This window comes from Pongo abelii, chromosome 23 (genome assembly GCF_028885655.2).
Source record: "Pongo abelii isolate AG06213 chromosome 23, NHGRI_mPonAbe1-v2.0_pri, whole genome shotgun sequence".
NCBI lineage: Eukaryota > Metazoa > Chordata > Mammalia > Primates > Hominidae > Pongo > Pongo abelii.
Genome location: NC_085929.1, coordinates 43,395,624 through 43,413,110, shown reverse-complemented (window position 1 = coordinate 43,413,110; position 17,487 = coordinate 43,395,624).

Below are 17,487 nucleotides of genomic sequence, written 5' to 3'. Positions count from 1 at the left end.
GGTAGATGAGGAGAGCTGACTGGATTCAGACGGTGTGGGATTGTCAATCTTGGATCCAGGGCCATCAAGGTCCCTCTCATCTGGGAGCTGCTCCAGGGACTTGACCCTGAACAGCTCCTTCCAGCCAGCCCAGCCCATGGGGCAGCCTACAGTGCAGCTGGCCCTCCTGTGGGTGCCAAAAATTCCCCACATTGCCTGCCTCTTCTCAAGGGCCCCAGCCCCTGCAGCATCAAGGGTTCCTGCTTCCCTGCATCAGGGTGCCTCACATCAGCCAGGAGGGCCTTCCATATTCTTAGGATCTTTGTTTTCTTGCTGACTACAAGAGGAAACTTGACAGAGGTAGAAAATCTGATTGATTGAGGGGAGTCAGAAAGGTTCCAGAACTGTGTCCCATGCCCTTACTGTGCACAGAACAGTTAGTGACACTCAGTGACACCAGCTCTGCTTTCATGGCCCTGGAAGAGACCTCCTGTCCCTTTATTTGCATGAGGATGAACCCCCACTCTCAATGCTGCCTAAGGGAGTGGGCCCTGAAGAGGCCTTTACTCCCTGCTTGGCACCAAATTACCAAGAGTGGAAGAAAGGCCAGCTGGAACTGGTCACCACCTTCCCCAAGGTGACCATCGTAGTCAGGCACAGCACATCAACTTTCTAGCTCTCCCTAGTCACTGCCAGAAGCCCAGGCTCCCAGGACATCCCTTAAGACCCAACTTTATCCCCAAGTCCTCCATACATAAGTCCTCTTAATAACATCTCCTGTCTGATCTCTCAGCCTTTCCAAGCTCTTCCCTGTACCTGTGGGAACTCATGGTCTAGCAAAATCCCCTGCTCCTTTTCTCTGACTGTTCTCTTCATTCCTGTTAGGGGTTGAATTGTGTTACCCAAAAATCCATATGTTGAAGTCCTAACCCCAATACCTCAGAATATGACCTGATTTGAAGACAGGGTCTTTACAGAGATAATCAAACTGAAATGGGGTCATGAGAATGATCCCAAATCCAATATGGCTGGTGTCCTTGTAGAAAGGAGAAATTTTGAGACAGACTCACATTCGGAGAGATCACCATGTCAACATGAACACACCTTGTGCAAGCAAGAAGAGGGACCTGGAACAGGTCCTTCCCTCACAGCCCTTGGAAGGAACCATTCTGGAGCCACCTTGCTCTCAGACTTCCAGCCTCCAGGACGAAGACAACATATTTATGTTGTTGAAGCCACCCATGTGGTACTTTGTTCTGGCAGCCCTAGGACACTCATGCCACCCTCTTGTGCCAACTCAAACCTGTCCTCCCTGAGCACACTGCTTTCTTGCAGCCCTCTCCATTGGAGGCTGATTTTCTCCTTCATTCCTGCCTTCTAGAAACCCCAGCTCATTTGCAGCTCATAATGTGTTGCTGGCATCTACCAATGATCTGGTCAGCGCCCACCTATCCTGATGACGTCAGCACCCAGCTCTTGGTCTCCCTCCCTCCACTTCCTCAGGTTGCCATCTCCCAAGAGCCATCCAGCCAATACCTCAACCTCTTGGTCATTCACCTCATTAGTGGCAGAGCTGGAATTCAGAGCTAGTTTCTTTCCACACCAGCAGCAACCAATAGGTGAAGAACACCGGCCCTGAGGTTAGCCTACTTGGAGTTGATTTCTGGCCCTGCCACCTATGGCTGTGTGTTCCTGGGCAAGTCTTTTCATCTCTTTGGGTATTAATGTCTTTGTCCATGAAATGAGGATAATACTAACAATAGTATTTACTTCATGGTGTTGTTATGAGGACTAAATAAGAAAATCCAAATAAGGATCTATGTGGCACATAAACTCTGAAAATGCTATTATAAATAGCATATATAAATAAAAAATGCTGTTATTATTTCCTGGAAATAAGAGCATTCTAGCAGGTAGAACTTTGTAATCCAAGAGGATGGGAATAGAGTTAGAGAGAGGGTAGTCCAGGGGACTGTTTCCTTGATTACTTTTTATAATAGTGGTAAAATGAGGTCTGAAATACAGAACTTCTAAGCCCCAGAAAATGACATGCAATAAATATGATCAATTTATTGTATCAGTCAGGGTCCAGTCCGTAGACAGAAATCACACCAATTATCTGACCAGAGAGAACTTAACATGAAGATTTGTTAATTAAGTATAGAGTTGTTAACTAGGTAACTAAAAGATTAAAACTAAAAGAGAAAGAGAGAACTGTAAGGTATCATGGTGGTAACAACTGCAGGAAGCAGCTTTCACCCCTTGCAAAAGGGAAGAGGTTAAAATTATAAAAATTGAGAAACCAAGAGGAAGAAGATGAACCTGCGATCTCTGAGAAGGAGTCACTGTTCTACTGGTGTGTCAGTCTGTTCTTGTGCTGCTATAAAGAAATACCTGAAACTGGGTAATTTATAAAGAAAAGAGGTTTAATTTGCTCATGGTTCTGCAGGCTGCACAGGAGGCATGGTGCCACGTCCACTTAGCTTATGAGGAGCCTCAGGGAGCTTTTACTCATGGAGGAATGCAAAGCGAGGGCACGCGTGTCACATGGCAAGAGAGGGAGCAATCAGCCCCAAACAAATTTGAAACCCGACAGGGCAGTCACAAAATCTTAAAGCTCCAAAACAATCTCTTTGACTCCATGCCCTGCATCCTGGTGTGAGGGGATGCATGCCCTGCATCCCAAGTCATCCCAAGGCCCTGCATCCCAAGGGCAGCTCCATTCCTGTAGCTTTGAAGGATGCAGCCCTGTGGCTGCTCTCATGGGTTGGAGTTGAGTTCCTGCAGCTTCTCTACACGAGGTCCTAGACTCTTTTAAGCAACCAGATCTCATGTAGTTGTTGAACTAACTGAATGAGAACTCACTCATCACCATGGAGATGATGCTAAACCATGAGGGTTCCCCCACACCCCATGATACAATGCTTTTCATTAGGCCCCACCTTCAACACTGGGAATCACATTTCAACATGAGAGTTGAAGGAGATAAACATTCAAGCTCTATCATTCCTCTCCTGGCACCCCAAATCTCCTGTCTGTCTTACATTTTAAAATACAATCATACTTTTGCAATAGTCCCCCAAAGTCTTAACTCATTCCATCCTTAACTCAAAAGTCCCAAGCTCCAAATCCCAAGTCCATAGTCTCATCTGGAGATGAGGTCCTTCTGCCTATAAGCTTGTGAGATCAAAAACAAGTTATTTACTCCTAAGATACAATGGTGGTACAGCCATTGGGTAAATATTCCCATTCCAAAAAAGAGAAATCAGCCAAAGAAAGGAGCAATCAGCCCCAAACAAGTTTGAAATCCGGCAGGGCAGTCACTAAATCTTAAAGCTCCAAAACAATCTCTTTGACTCCATGCCCTGCATCCTGGTGTGAGGGGATGCATGTCCTGCCTCCCAAGGCCTTGGGCAGCTCCACTCCTGTGGCATTGAAGGGTACAGCCCTGTGGCTGCTCTCATGGGTTGGAGTTGAGTTCCTGCAGCTATTCAACGTTGAGGTTGCAAGCTGCCAGTGATTGTACCCTTCTTTCTCTCTCTCTTTCTTTCTCTCTTTCCTTCCTTCCTTCCTTCCTTCCTTCCTTCCTTCCTTCCTTCCTTCCTTTCTTTCTTTCTTTCTTTCTTTCTTTCTTTCTTTCTTTCTTTCTTTCTTTCTTTCTTTCTTTCTTCCTTTCTTTCCTTCTTTCTTTCTTTTTGAGACAGAATCTCACTCTGTTGCCAGGCTGGAGTGCAGTGGCGCAATCTGGGTTCACTGCAACCTCTGCCTCCTGGGTTCAAGCGATTCTCATGCCTCAGCCTCCCAAATAGCTGGGATTACAGGCACGTGCCACCACACCTAGCTAATTTTTGTATTTTTAGTAGAGATGTGGTTTCACCATGTTGGCTAGGATGGTCTCCATCTCCTGACCTCGTGATTGGCCCGCCTCAGCCTCCCAAAGTGCTGGGATTACAGGTGTGAGCCACCGCACCTGGCTGATTCTAACATTCTTGATTCTCAAGGGCAGTGGCTCCCTTTCCACAGCTCCACTAGGCAGTGCCCTGGTGGGGATTCTGTGTGGGTGTTCCAACCCCACATTTCCCCCTGGCACTGTCCTAGTAGAGTTTCTCTGTGGGGGCTCCACTCCTGCAGCAGGCTTCTGCCTGAACACCCAAGCTTTCCCATATATCCTCTGGAATCTAGGTGGGAGATGCCAAGCCTCCTTCATTCTTGCATTCCGTGCACCTGCAGGCTTAATACGACATGAAAACTGCCAAGGCTCACTGCTTACACCTTCTGGAGTGGCAGCCTGACTGTATCTGGAGCTCTTTAACCCGAGACTGGAACCAGAGCAGCAGGGATGCAGGCAACAGCATCCTGAGACTACACAAGGCAGTGGTACCCCAGCCTGGCCCCTGAAAGCATTGGTTCTTCCTAGGCCTTTGGGCCTGTGATGGGAGCAGCTGTGAAGATTTGCCTTCAAGGAAAATCTTGAAAATGACTTCAAGGCCTTCAGTGCCTTCAAGACCTTTTCCCGATTGTCTTGGATAGTAGCACTGATTCCCTTTTAGTCATGCTAATCTCTTTAGCAAGTGGCTACTCCACAAGACTCTTTTAAACATATTCCTCTCCTGAAAATGCTATTTCTTTCTCTGTCACATACCCAGGTTACAAAGTTTTCAAACTTTTACACTCTGCTTCCCTTTTAAATATAATTCCAACTTTAGGTCATTTCTTTGCTCCTGTATCTGAGCGTAGACTATTAGAAGCAGCCAGGTCCTGTCTTGAATGCTTTGCCACTTAGAAATTTCTTCTGCTAGATACCCTGGGTCATCACTCTTAAATTCAAACTTTCACAGATCCCTGGGTCATGCACCAATGCAGTTCAGTTTTGTGCTAGGGATAAACAGGGGTGATCTTTACTCCAGTTCTCAATAACTTCCTCATTTTCATCTGAAAATTCTGTCAGCATGGACTTCACTATTCATATCTCTATCAGCATTTTGGTCACAAACATTTAACCAGTCTCTAAGAAATTCCAAACTTTCCCTCATATTCCTGTCTTCTTCTGAGCCCTCCAGATTCTTTCGCCCTCTGCCCATTACCCAGTTCTAAAACCAGTTCCACATCTTCAGATATCTTTATAGCAATGCCCTACTCTTTGGTACCAATTTTTTGTGTTAGTCCATTCTTGTGTTTCTATAAAGAAATACCTTAAACTCGGTAATTTATGAAGAAAAGAGGTTTAATTGGCTCATGGTTCTGCAGGCTGCACAGGAAGTGTGGTGCCAGAATCTGCTCAGCTTCTGGGAAGGCCTCAGGGAGCTTTTGCTCATGGCAGAAGGCAAAGTAGAAGCAGACACATTAAATGGGGAGAGAAGAAGTGAGAGAGAGAGAGAAGGGGGAGGTCCCAGACTCTTTTAAACAACCTGCTCTCGTGTGAACTGAATAAGAACTCACTTATCACCAAGGAGTTGGTGCTAGGCCACTCATGAGAGATCTGGCCCCATGATCCACTCACTTCCCACCAGGTCCCACCTCCAACACTGGGAATCATATTTCCACATGAGATTTGGAGGGGACAAACGCCCACACGATATCACCTGGTGCTGGTGTTTTGTGCGGGGGCCAGGGGAAAAGGGGAGTTTCTCATCAAAACTGGTTCTGCCAGGGCTGGAGAAGCTGCAAAATGGGTTCAACTGCTGCCACAGGAAATAACTGCTGCTGCTAGGGTGAAGGGTGAAGAAGTATTCCTACAGTGAGGCTCACTGGAGCAGCAAGTAGGCAGGAAGGTGCAAGTCCTCTCTGCCTCCAACCTCACAGCTCACAGTTTCCCTCTAGCACCCAAGTTGGCAGAGGGTACCAGGAACCAGTTGACATCACTGTGGTTGGGAAGTCCCGATTCCAGCATCACAACAAAGCAAAGTACAGAGGGATGAGTTTGGAGCTGAGAGATAATAGCTTAATAACTGGCATAGGCAGGTTTTTTCATATGGGCGTAAACTAAGGAAATGGGCTGAGAGTGAGTTGGGAAGGGACTGGGTTGTCTAACAAAAAAATGAATTCTTGTGGCCACATTTATCAGGGAATTCCCTAGTTTTCTCTGTTTATGAGCACTTTGACAGCCACTGAATGACATCCTCCCGGAATTTAGAAGACAGGCCCTCACGCCAAGAGCTAAACTGTATGGTCATGCAATGCAAAGATAGGCCAACCACCTCATAAAACAGACAAAAAATGACAATCTGAGAGCAAAAGTTTGCAAAAACATATGCAGAATACAGAGTTGATATGCTGAATAGCAACAGAGATATTATAACTAAATAAGAAAAATATGAACATACTAATTAACAATAATTCATAAAGGAAGAAATGCAAAGGGCCAATACATGTAAAAAAGAGTTTAATCAAACAGGCATGTAGCATCACTGATGAGCCGTCTCTGGGTCTCTGCACTTCAGACTTCAGAAACATCTTGTCCCTTTTGCAAGACTTTGAACTCATTCATCCCATATTACTTTTGTTGCTTTGGTATTCTTTGCCCCAACCCCTTCTTCCAACACACAGACACACACATACACACACACACACACACACACACAACACACATTGATCTTTACAAGTTCTATGATTGGGTCATGGGCACTCTAAGATTCTAATTACCCAGTTTTGAAAGTTGTAAAATGTTAGAATCAGCAAGAGTTAATGTTGCTGCTCAAGAGTTCCGCTTTTCAAGCAGGAAGAGCACAATCCCTAGGCCCAAATCACCAACCATCCCAACTTGAGTTATTTGGGCCCAAGTGTACATTATTGAAATGTCAAATGTGTGAACAAGTCCATCTTGCTCTACAGGAAACTTGTTGATGACTTCTCACAGCACTACAGGAAGAGAATGCAGCTTGTAAAAGTCTACTTAACAGCCATAAGCATGTCTCATACACAGTTGCTGGATGGTTTACTGTTTCTAGTGGCAGTTTTATTCCTTGAAGAAATTGTTATAGTGGCACGGCAGGAACAGGAGAATATGCTGCAGGTCTCCATGTTTCCTCCAGATTCCAACTGGCCTTTACTATGCCATAGTCGCCATTTCAAATTGCTTAGTTTCTTGTTAAACCTTCTTTTTAGGTGGTCTTATTTTTTTAAGTCTGTATTATTGATGGGTGCTGTGTGGCAGGCAATGTACAAAATATATTTCCTATTGTCGCAAAAACCATGCAACAAAGGGAGGTGTGAAGATAAGGAATCTTATCTCCTGATACTTGACTTTTTCATTCAATTATGTTTCTAAGAATCATCCGTGTCATCACTGTGCTATAATCACTGTATAAACCTACTGTTCTCTGGACAGGTGTTTGGGTTGTTTACATTTGTTGAGAGCTATTACGAGGAGTGCTGCCATTATTATTAGACCATTTTACAGATGGGAAGACAGTCTCTTACCCAAGTTATCCAGCAAGGAAGTAGCAGAGCCAGAACCCATGTTTTTACCTCCAGGGCCTCATGGCCTCCCCTGCTTTCTTTCAGCATCTTCCTAACAGCCTCTAAGTGAGTGGCTGTCTGCCTTTCTTTTTCAGCATGAACTCCCCCCTCTCCACCCCCACTCCCAAGCTCAGCTGAATCTGTCCTTCCTGTCCTTTGTCCCATTCTTCATTCCCCCTAAGGACAAACCTCCAGCCCATGGTTATTGTAAGGTTATTCCCTGCACTTGTTTGAAGGGAAACAGAATATTAACCAGAACTTCAAAGTGGAAAGTCCCAAAGTTTTCAGCCTGGAAAGAGAGCTCCAGGTCCCTCCAGCCAGCAATGCTAGGTTTGGACTCCTGCCTCACCCTTTCCTCTCCAAGGGGAGGCTCACCACAACCTCATCCCACCCTGTCTTTCAGGAAAACCCCACTCCTACCACGTGGCCAGCAATGCTCTCCTGGCATAACAGATCAAAATAATTAATTTATGCCAAATGAAGTCAAAGCTCTGAAAACTGGAGAATAAGAATCTTTTATGGAAACCAATTTTTAAACTTGTAAACTATATGTTACCTTTAATGTCATATTTGATACATGCAAAAGATTATGTGTAACCTCTATGTAAGCCATAAAGTATAATAAACAGCTGTGAACCCACTCCCGCACCCACTCAACCCCAAGTATTCCAACAAATTTCAGTACGTATTACTGATACTTACCTATGTCTTCTTCTCCTATGCCTTTGCTACCTCCCTCCCAGAAATAACCACTATCTTGAATTTTGTATCTGCTATTTCTGTTTACAGTACTTGAGCTTTAAAAAAATAGAATCTTATCTTCTGATAGTTGATTTTTCATTCAATTACATTTCTAAGAATCATTCATGTCGTCATTGTGCTATAATCACTGTATGAACCTACTCTTCTCTGGACAGATGTTTGGGTTGCTTACATGTGTCGGGGGCTATTAGGAAGAGAGCTGTCATGAATGTTCTTGCTTATGTCCCAGGGTCACGTGCAAGGTTCATTGCTGAGTCATAAGATATGGGAATGTTCAACTCTACAAAATAATTGCAAACTGTCTTCCAGAGGTTGAACCAATTTGCACTCCTCTTATTACTACTGAGATCTTTTTATATAATTATTGACCATTTTTTTTTCCTCTTTAGTGGAATATCTAATCATGGCTTTGCCCATTTTTTATATAGTTGTCCTTATTTTTCTTATTAATATGTGGGAATTCTTTATATATTCTAGATACTAATCTTTTGTCAGTTACACATCTTGCAAATATCTTCTAGTCTTTGGCTTATCTTTTCTCTTCCTTGTGTCTTCTTTTTGTTTTTTGTTTTGTTGTATTCTGTTTTGTTTTTAACAGGGCCTTTGTCGCTCAGGCTAGAAAGCAGTGGTGCAGTCGTAGCTCACTGCCAACTCGAACTCCTGGGCTCAAGTGATTCCTCTGCCTCAGCCTCCTGAGTAGCTGGGACTACAGGCACATCAGCTAATTTTAAAATTTCTTTTATAGAGACAAGGTCTAGCTTTGTTCCCCAGGTTGGTTGCAAACTTCTGGCTTCAAGCAATCCTCCTACCTGGGCCTTCTCAAGTGCTGGGATTACAGGCTGAGCCACTGTGCCTCTTCTCTTGTGTCTTGATGATGAGAACTTCTTGAGCTTAATGTAGTCAAATTTATTAATATTTATTTATTTTTGTTTTATTTATGAAATTCTCCTCTACCCCAAGATTTGGTAGATAGCATCCTATATATCTTCTCAAAGTATTACTTTTCCCTCTTACAATTTAATGCCTAACATTGCCTTTTGGAATGGTTTAAGTTAGGGATCCAAACTCATTTGTTTTGTGTTCCGTATGGTCTAGCAATTGCCCAAGCACCATAATTTGATTTTATTTCTCTTCCTCCCACTAATCTGCAAATCTACCTTTTTTTTTTTGAGACAGAGTCTCACTCTGTCACCCAGGTTTGAGTGCAGTGGCGTGATTTCGGCTCACTGCAACCTCCGCCTCCTGGATTCAAGCGATTCTCCTGCCTCAGCCTCTTGAGTAGCTGGGATTACAGGTGCATGCCACCATACCTGACTAATTTTTGTATTTTTAATAGAGACGGGGTTTCACCATGTTGGTCAGGCTGGTCTCAAACTCTTGACCTTATGATCTGCCCACCTCGGCCTCCCACAGTGTTGGGTTTACAGGCATGAGCCACTCTTCCCTGGCCAAATCTACTTCTATCACGTATCAGGTATTTCTGGGCTCTCTATTCTGTTCCATAGATAAATTGTCAGTCCCTGGGACAATATTACATTGTTTTCATTTCCATTGCTTTATAAGAATTCTTGCTATTCTAGATGTCATCTCCCGTCACTTTATACGTCTTCAGGAGTAACTTGGCTATTTCAAGTCCTTTGCTCTTCTATATAAATGTTAGAAAAAGTTTATGAAAATATATACAAAAACAAAATAAAACAAAAAGAAGAAATAAATTATTGGGATTTTTTTCTATTTGCATCAAACCTATGGATAGCTATAGATCAGTTGGGAGAACGGGCAGCTGTACAATATTGGCCTCCTATTCATGAACATGGGTTGTCTCTCATTTATTTCAGTTTTCTTTAATCTTTCAGTTAAGTTTTACCATTTTATACATACAGGTGTTGCCTACCTTTAGTTAGATTTATTGCCAAGTACCTTAAGATTTTATTGATGTTGTAAATGGCATCTCTTTTAAGAATTCTTTTCAAATTATTTATTGCTGTTGTATAGAAAGGCAATCAATTTTTAGTGTTAGCATAATCAGCCACACAGTGAAGCTCTATTATCACAGTGAATGATTTGCCTATACATTCTATTGGGGTTTCAATGTAGATGATTATAGCAAATGTGAATAATGACAGATATGCTTTTGCCTTCCAATTCTTATGCTTTTATTTCTTTTCAATGCCATGCTGCGTGGCTGGGGCCTCCAGTGTTGGTAGATGGAGTGATAGAGGACATTCTTGCCTTTCTACCATGTAAAGGAACTGCTGCTATATTCAAATGTGCTCCTACTGAATGTTAGAATGATGTTTGCTGCAGATTTTCTTGAAGACAGCCTTTATTAAATGAAAGACATCGCTTTTATTCCCAGTATACTAAGAGGTGTGTGGGTATGTGCACGTGTGTTTAATTTAAATTCATGAATAGGTCTTGAATTGTATCCAATTATTTTCCCCACATCTGTTGAATTGATCATATAGTTTTTCTCCTTTATTCTCTTATGTGGTGGTGAATAATTTTTTTTTTTTTTTTGAGACGGAGTCTCACTCTGTCCTTCAGGCTGGAGTGCAGTGGCGCGACCCCTGCTCACTGCAAGCTCCGCCTCCCAGGTTGACGCCATTCTCCTGCCTCAGCCTCCCGAGTAGCTGGGACTACAGGCGACTGCTGCCACGCCCGGCTAATTTTTTGTGTTTTTAGTAGAGACAGGGTTTCACCGTGTTAGCCAGGATGGTCTCGATCTCCTGACCTCGTGATCTGCCCGCCTCGGCCTCCCAAAGTGCTGGGATTACAGGCGTGAGCCACCGCGCCCGGCATGAATAGTATTTATACATGTTTAGATGCAAAGCTTTCCTTGTATATCTGGGTTAAACCTAATGTAGGCGTTTGTTTTGTCTTTGTGTGTATGTGTGTTTCCTGCTGGATTTAGTTTGCTAAAGTCTCTATGTTCATATGTGTGATTGGTTTATAATTTTTACTACTTGTACTGCTTTTGTCTATTTGGGAATTGCTGTGGTCTGAATGTGTCCCCTAAAATTAATGTGTTGGAAACTTAATTTCCAATGTCACAGTGTTGGAATGTGGAAGTTTTTGGGAAGTGTTTAATGGATTAATGCTGTTATAAAAAGGCTTTGCAGGAATGGATTTACTCTTTTCCTTTTCTGCTCTTCTGCCATGTGAAGACATAGTGTTCCTCCCCTCTGGAGGATGCAGCGCTCAAGATGCCATGTTGGAAACAGAGAAACTGGACCCTGATCTACCGGTGCCTTGACCTTGGGCTGCCCAGCCTCCAGAACTGTGTGAAATAAATTTATTTTCTTTATAAATTATCCAATCAGTGGTATTCTGCTATAGAAGCACAAAACAGACTACTACAGGCATCAAGATTATTCTGGCTGATAGATGAGTTGGGAAATATTCTATATTCTATTTTCTGGAAGATTTTTTTGTAATATTAGCATAATCTGCTATTTTAATAAATTTGGTAGAAGTTGCCCATAAAACTTATTTAAATAAGTTTGGTAGAACTTGCCCATAAAACTGTATGTGCCTGGGGAGGCAACATTTCAGCTTCAATGTATTTAATAGTTAAAGGAAAATTCAGTCTATCTGTTCTCTTGATTTTTTAAACCAAATTATACTATTCTAAGTATTTGTTTAATCTAAATTTTAAAATTTAGAATATAAAGATTTTGATGAAATTCTCAGTGTCTTTTAAGCCTCTGTTTCATCTATAATTATGGTTCATTTACATTCCTAATACTATTTTTTCTTCTTTCTTTTTGTCTTCATCAGTTTTACCATAGTCTTTCCTTAGAACCCAATTTTGGCTTTGTTGACCTTTTCTATTGTATTTTTTTGTTGTTGGTTGTGGTGATCTTGAGTTCTGGCCTTATCTTTATGTCTTTACTTCCCTCCTTGAGCTAATTCTATTGTTTGTTTGTTTGTTTTTGTTTTTTTACTTCTGATTTTGGAAGTCTGGCTTGTTAATTTTCAGCTATTTTTCTTTTATGTACTTTCTGTATTGTTATATTTGACTATTAAAAGTGTTTTTTTAAGCCTGTATATGCAAAGTGACCTGCAAACATAGGAGCCAGGATACCAAAGAAGGAAGCAGACAAATCCAGCTTGTAATAGGATGGTTTTATTTCGGAATTTAGGGACTGAAGGACGGTCTTGGGCAGCTGTGAGACAGGTAGATCTCTACATTATTATCCCCCAGACCCAGGGATTATACATCATAAAGAAAGGGTAGTATGCTTAATTTGATCAAAAGGCAGGATTTATGGCAGGCATATGTTCTCACACAAAGAACAATAGATAAAATGGAAATCTTAGCGGCATTCCCGGAACCGGGGTTAATCAGAAGTCAACATGGTGGATTAGCTTCCAAGATGGAGTCACTTTAGCCTCCTCACTATGACTCCTACGTCTCTATTTCCCTCACTGTTTATTTTGGGAAATGTCTCTCTGCTGCCTTAATGTGTGCCCTCAGGAGAATGCTGCAGATGCTGGAGCAGTGAGCAGCAGCCTCCCCGTCCTGGGGTTATTGTTCTCATTTACTTTCTTATAACATTCTAGTGCAGTGAAAACTACCATCATCTCTTGAACAAACTTTCTCTTTATTTCATGGGCCATAAGGAAGAGATAAAATGCTGTATCACTACACACCACAGGTGTTAGGCCTTATACCTGACGATGCATGATGTTCTGTGGAGGTGGTTTTACCCGACATAAACAGGATGTTTCAGTTTGAGAAACCTCACCCTTGTTATCTGTTGATTTTGATTCATTCCCTTAGCTTGGCTAGGTCTCTACAACTGAAGAATATGAAAGACAAATGAATCTGCATGAAACGTGCAAGGATACTTTAAAAAGAAAAAGAAAAAAAAAAGTGTTTTTTTAAAGTCCTCACATGGCCAAGCATGGTGGTTCACAACTGTAATCCCAGCACTTTGGGAGGTCGAGGTGGGTGGATCACTTGAGGTCAGAAGTGCAAGACCAGCCTGACCAACATGGTGAAACCCCATCTCCACTGAAAATACAAAACTTAGCTGGGTGTGGTAGTGCATCCCTATAATTCCAGCTACTTGGGCGGCTGAGGCAGGAGAATCACTTGAACCCGGGAGGCAGAAGTCGCAGTGAGCCAAGATCGTGCCACTGCACTCCAGTCTGGGCGACAGAGCAAGACTCCATCTCAAAAAAAAATCCCAAAAACAAACAAAAAATAAAATCCTCACGTTTAGAAATTTTAAAACACACTTCTAAGTAACTGATAGCTCAGATAATATAATCCTAATTGAATTTAAAGAATAGTTACAATCAAGTGACAATGGGGCATATGAAAACTTGTGGCATGTACAGAATGAGATTTTTTAGAAATTTGAACCATTTGACCCTCCTCGTGCCATTGATCCAGTAGGTGGAGAAAGAGGTCACTGTACTGGCTGGAGTAATTGATCCCAGTTACCAAGGGGGAAATTAGGTTGCTGCTATAGAAAGGAGGTAGAGAGGCCCGGCATGGTGGCTCATGCTTGTAATCCCAACACTTTGAGAGGCCAAGGCGGGTGGATCATCTGAGGTCAGGAGTTCAAGACCAGCCTGGCCAACATGGTGAAACCCTGTTTCCACTAAAAATACAAAAAAAGAAAAAAATTAGCTGGACGTGGTGCTGGGTATCTGTAATCCCAGCTACTTGGGAGGCTGAGGCAGGAGAATCACTTGAACCCGGGAGGCAGAGATTGTGCCACTGCACTCAAGCCTGGGCAACAACAGCAAAACTCCGTCTCAAAAAAAAAAAGAAAAAAGAAAGGAGATAGAGAGGACTATGTGTGGTCCCACCGTGATTCACATAGGTGCCTCTTAGTATTTTCTTACCCAATAGTCCTGGTCAATGGAATACTGAGGCAATCTGATAAAGACAAGTCTAACGAGAACTCAGATCTCATAGGAATGAAGTCTTGAGTCGCTCCACCACATAAAGACTCTTATTTGACCCATGTACTGGCAGAGGAAAGAGGAACATGAAATGAACACTGGGAACAGGTAGCTCAAAATATCAACTTTGGACCTGTGACCAGCTATGGATGCAGGGATTCTAACAGCCAAGTGTATATTACTTCATTCATCATGCCTCCACTGCTTTATATAAAGAATACCCGTAGCAGCTAACACTTTGGGTTTCAGGTGAGAGTATGTCTGTATGGATATGATCCTAAAAAGCCAAAATAGCTGATGGGAATTCCTGTGTTCCCTGTCTTGGGAAAATGGAGTTTTCACTTGGCTGAAGGATAAGCGTATATAATGAGGGGCAAAACGGTTGGAGGGTGCCAGATATCTTCATTTTTCCCCACTCGCATCTACATTGTGCTCTCTTCCGCCCTGCTCTCTACCTTGGGAAGCTAACCTGTGTGGATTACAACAGCCTGGCCCTAGGGCTTCCAGTTTTGTTTGTCAGTGGGGAACCCCTCCCCTGAGATCAGAATAGGGAAGGAGAGGAGGGCCGGATATTTGTTCCTCTGATCCCCTCCCAGCGGGGTTACTTTGGGTCAATCTCCCCCGCCAGCCAAAGATCACCAGTCCTTCTAAGGAGGCCATGTCTACACAATCCCCTCCTTCCAGGTTTTATAGACACTCCTTCCCTTTATTCCTTTGGGCTCAGGAATGTAACAGGTGTGAGGTCCTATCCCTGGGATATTGAACTATTCCTTGAGGTTTTCCTGTGTGCTGTCTACGTCTTTGAAAACCGTCCCTTTATTAAACACACCTTGAATTATCTTAACTTGAGGATGCCAGATTTTCCCTCCTGTACACCTCATGTCGTACCAGGAACAGGGTCCTCAAACCAAGAAGCACACTACAATCAATTGCCTTTTTAATGACTTCTTCCAGCATCCTATTGCATTAGATGCCTACTTGAGAAGTCTGTTTCTAATTGGGTAATTTTCCATTATCTCCTGCTCACCATTAATTGAGAATTGTTCAAGGCCTGTAATTAACTAATTAAATATTCACCATATTTTTAATGGGAATGTTTTACTCTGTGTTAATTGTGTCGTCATTATCATCACAGTTACCGTCAACCCTTATCTGTATTTGTTAGCAACTTCCCCACTATGCAAAGAATGAAAAATAGCTGAATCACGGTGTTTGACATTTCTTTGGTATCAGTTTTTCTCAGTTATTTCCACTTTTAGCTGATAAACTTTTTGTGCAAGAATGAAGTCTTACGTCATCATTTTCTCATAAGTCACAAAAATTCTCCAAAGCTTTTATGTACAGACTTGTTTGCAAGCATCAGTATAGTCAGAATCTGTGTCAAACGTGTTAAGGTCTAATCAGCATCATTCCAAACACTGTCAATTGTGTACATGACATTCTTAACACTGGACTCTTTCGGGAGCCATGGAATCTTAGGTTCTGTGATTGCAGCAAGAACACAGCCTGAAAAAAAGTATTTACCCTTTCTCTGAACTTCTTTGCACTTAGAGTAAAATGCACATATCCCCCAAGGGGAAATAAAAGCAGAAACTGCTTTTCCACAAGATGTTTAGGGAGGGAGTATGCATAGCAGTTTCCTAGGACTGATAACATCTGACAATTGTTTTTTCCAAGCTAGAATCCCTGCAATGAGTTTGTACCGCTGGTATAAAAATGTTATTAATCAGTCAGAAAATATTTCTCTGGTTACTCATGGTGTCTAGTATGCGTACTGACAGACGGTAAATTGGATTCATCCTACAAAGATGGTGGATGTTGGCTTTTTCCAGTTACTGCCAAGTGTATCTGGTGTGTTCCTGTAGCACATTACGCCAAGAACAGTCAACAGGGTGTAAGTAATTGGTGGGTCCTCATCAGCCATTCTGCAGAGCAGACTGAAGCCCACTGCCAATTGATCAGAGCCAAGGTTTTCATCAGATACCATTACTTAACAAATCCACCCGTGCAATTTTCATCAGCTTCATTATCAGCAAAAGGTTTTCACTTCTGATTTTGACAGGTTCTTACTTCAGTTATACATAAAATCAAAAGTCATCCCCCAAAAGCATCAAAAAATAAGGGAATAGCAGAGACACATATGGCTGGTAAGCATAACTATTGAGCTCAGGGTCAAGGAGTGCTACCAAGTGAGTTTGAGTACCAAGTTTACACAAAAGTAGATTGTGAATCTGTATAGACATCCCAGCTGTCTTCTGGTTAGTGGTTTCCAGGAATATCTTTTTTCATACTTTTTTTTTACTTTCAATGTTTCCATGACATTTTACCTTATGCGTGTCTCTTGTACATATGACACTTACATAGATTTAGATTTTTAAAAATTCAGTCTGACAGTCTTTTTTTTTTTTTTTTTTTTTTTGATGGAGTCTCACTCTCTCGCTTAGGTTGGAGTGCAGTGATGCGATCTTGGCTCACTGCAACCTCCGCCTCCCGAGTTCAAGTGATTCCCCTGTCTCAGCCTCCTGAGTAGCTGGGATTACAGGCGTGCACCACCACGCCCGGCTAATTTTTTTGTGTTTTTAGTAGAGACGGGGTTTCACCATATTGGCCAAGCTGGTCTCAAACTCCTGACCTCATGATCTGCCAGCCTCCACCTCCCAAAGTGCTGGGATTACAGGCATGAGCTGCTGTGCCCGGCCCTGACAGTCTTTTAATTCATGCATGGAATCCATCTATGTTTATGATATCAGAATTATTGATAAATTTGGACTTTTTACCAACTCACCTTGTGAATAATATATATGTGTGTATACACACACACACATGCACACACATAGATGCATTCATACCTTCTTTCTTTTACAAATCTGAAAATTTGCCTGCTCATTCTTTTTTGCTTGTTTATCTTTATGGTTACATTCTTTATTTCTTTAAATATTTCAGTCACATAATTCAGTAATCGGTAGTCCCTGGGGCTCTAAAGCTATTGTTTATTGCCTCTGCCCATTCTCACTCACAGAGATTTGGTGATCTTTGACTATGAGCCTTTTGCTTGATATTAATCAGGGTAACTCCTGCCAGCCTAAACTGGAAATACTTTACTCCAGAGGAGACTCTCTTCTGCTTCTGCTTGAAGCCAGGAATGCCACTCTCTCAGGATCACCTCAGCTGTCACATCTAGGGCCTTGGCCTGGCACAGAAGCCCCTGGCCCAGCCTCCCTACCTCATGGCCTCCCTACCTCATGGCCTCCCCATGGCTGTGCCTTCTGGACTGCCTCTGCACTCCAGAAAACAACACCCCAACTGCTCTGTATTCTGGTTTCAGCTCCTATCATAGTTTTTTCGGTGGGGAGTGGAAGAATCATT